This window comes from Malurus melanocephalus, unplaced genomic scaffold, assembly GCF_030028575.1.
Source record: "Malurus melanocephalus ecotype Western Australia unplaced genomic scaffold, MMel_1.1 scaffold_631, whole genome shotgun sequence".
NCBI classification, from domain to species: Eukaryota; Metazoa; Chordata; class Aves; order Passeriformes; family Maluridae; genus Malurus; species Malurus melanocephalus.
This window is the reverse complement of record NW_026623863.1, coordinates 221,019-223,431: the sequence shown is the minus strand read 5'-3', so window position 1 is coordinate 223,431 and position 2,413 is coordinate 221,019.

The window sequence follows — 2,413 nt, the reverse complement described above, 5'->3', positions numbered from 1 at the left end:
GGAGAACCTTTGTTCCAAGGGGCCACCGTGGTGTGGGAGAACCCTTTGTGCAAGAACAAAGGAGGATTGTATCAGCAGCGGCCGTGAGAGGGAGGGGAGGGGGCTCAGGGGCTCTTTCAGAGGCACTGCGGGGATTTATTGACAGGGACATTTCCCTGTAAATCACCTCCGTGATACGAGTTTTGTGTGGGAGCCGGGCAGGAGATAAGATCTCCTTTTATTGTGTGCAAATTCTTAGTGGTGAGTATTTGATATGGTTTCCTTAATTAAAACATGGTGCCTCTTGTACTCCTGTAGCCTAAAGCAAAAAGCCTGGCAGTAGGCTGGATGTGGTGGGAGAATTAYTCCCAGAGTAACTAACAGCTTGTGCCTTACTAATGAAGGCTGGAAGAGTGGCCTTAGTGCAGGCTATAATGAATGCTCATATGGCCAGGGCAAAGTCCAGAAATGTAGAAGATGAAGGCTGGCAGAGGTTGTGGGTATTGCTGCTTGGGTTCCAGAGTGTAAACAATACCCAACACGCACCCCAGCAGAGCCTGGGGAAGTTTGAAGTTGGGCAAACCACAAACAGGTGTTTTTGGCTCCTACCTGCAGCAAATCATTCAGACCATCCCTGCTCCCCTCAGAGAGAGGCAAATCCCACATGTGCCTCCTGGCCAGCCCTGAGGGGACACCACGGGTGTCACACCGAGACTGGCCTGTGGGTCTGTAGTGCTTGCAGGTAAATATAAACACTTTGGCACAAGTATTGGCTTCAGCCCCATGCTGGGACAGYCTGGTGTTTCCCTGGTGCCTGACAGGACTGCTGGCAGGTGTCTGCTCAGCCATGGCAGGGGCTGCAGTGGAACTGAGACTGGAGGACCAGAATCAGGGGACATTTCTGGGCCCTGCATGATCATCTCCTTCACCAGGAGACAGCATTCATCACAGTGTTGCATGGGGAAGGGAGAAAGGTTCTCCAGGTTCTGCTTCCTTACAGCTGAGTGTGGTAGCCGTGTCCCAGGAAATGATTGTAGCTAAATTGGTCATTAAGCATTGCAGGAGTCCTGTTGGCTGTGACTTTGGATTATTTATTGTCTTTTGTTTTGAATGAAATGGATCTGTGTCCCTCAGGAGAGCTGCAGGCCAAGCACTTTGTTGCTGTGGTGTTTCATTTGGGGGTGGGTTTGTTACTAAGGCCCCTGGCATTAGTTTGATGAGGAGATCTGGGTGGYGGTGTCCTTACATCCTGCTAGAATTTGCTTGCATAAAGCAGTTGGAGTTGTTTGTTTCAAGTGTGGGCGAGCAAGCAGCTGGGTTGACCAGAGTGAAGGTGGGAGGGAGATAAAATGGGAGACCAAAGTGGGCTTGTAACAGGAAGGGGTGTCTGGATTGCTGAAACCAGAACTTGAACTTCATAAAATAGCAAAGGGAGAAGGAGGATCCAGTGAAAGGATTTGGTGTCAGGAYTGGAGATTAGGGATTCTGTGGCTTCAAAGAACTATAAAATGTTGGTGTGTCTGATGGTAGCCATAACTGTCAATTTTGGGTGGCTGATGTCACTTCTCCTCAGGCTCAAACTGTGCCTATGTGAGAGTTCATCCCAAGTGCCACAGGGCAATGTGTGCCAAGGGCAAGGGCATAGGGCCCCTGTAACCTCAAAACTCTGCTCTGGTCTTAAAATCAGGAGGTGATTACCTTTGATTCACCTTTTTAATTACTGTAGCTTTCAAATGGGGAAGATTTGTAGTTTTGTGATGTTGTTGGATATGTCTGTAGCTTGTTAAATATGGTACAGCATCACTGAATGGATTAAATTGATCGTCTCTCCAGGCCCACAGTATCCTGCAGTGGCTGGGGGGGTGATGGTGACAGAGGTGCCCATCGCGGGCACTGCCACTGGCGGGTGGGGTGGGCTCCCTGCAGCTGCTGGGACTTGCTGGCCCGTGGCACCAGCGCAGCCCAGCTCGGGCTCCATCCAGGTGATGTGTCCGTGCCCTTTGCCTGGCTGTCCAGGGAGATGGGCACCTTTGGAGAGCAAARAACTACATTTGTTGTCATCTTCATGTGAAGCCAATAGACCATTTTGCATARAGGACTCAAATAATTAGTGTTTGCAGTAGCTGGGCATTTTTTGTAAATTAACTCCCAATTACCTGTTCTCATTTCCCTTGCAGGGTCGGAGCCTTTGATGGTGAGTGGGGAGCGGCCTCACGATGAGTTACTGGAGTCTGGATAAGAAGAACTGTCTGCAGTACTGCCGGCACTTCCTAGCKGACAACGGCGTGTTCCACGGTGAGTTAGAGAGTTCTTGTGCATTTTCTGCTTTCTGTGTTTGCTGCGGCCGGCGGTCCCTGACGTTCTGTGTCCACACGTCTGTCTCCTGGGGGATGCTGCTCCCTGGGTGCTCAGCGCGCCGAGCTGCGGGGCCGTG